This window comes from Brassica oleracea, chromosome C9, assembly GCF_000695525.1.
Source record: "Brassica oleracea var. oleracea cultivar TO1000 chromosome C9, BOL, whole genome shotgun sequence".
Lineage (NCBI taxonomy): Eukaryota > Viridiplantae > Streptophyta > Magnoliopsida > Brassicales > Brassicaceae > Brassica > Brassica oleracea.
Window position 1 is genome coordinate 10429374 of NC_027756.1, and position 250 is coordinate 10429623.

Sequence of the window (250 nt, forward strand, 5' to 3'; positions counted from 1 at the left end):
TCTGTCTCAATCCTCATTCTCTATCAATATAGTCACTCTTTATTACCTCATCTCAACACTCCCCCTCAAGCTTGACTATGTGGAACAAGTCAAGCTTGGAAGCCATGAAGAATTCTCTCATTAAAACCTCAACTAGGTAAAACCCTTTGGAAGAAACCCCAAGTCAAAGAAAAAGAGTAAACACTTCATGAAGGAGAGATCATTGACATGATAGGTCTATGAGTCCCAATTTTGGATGAATGAACTCATA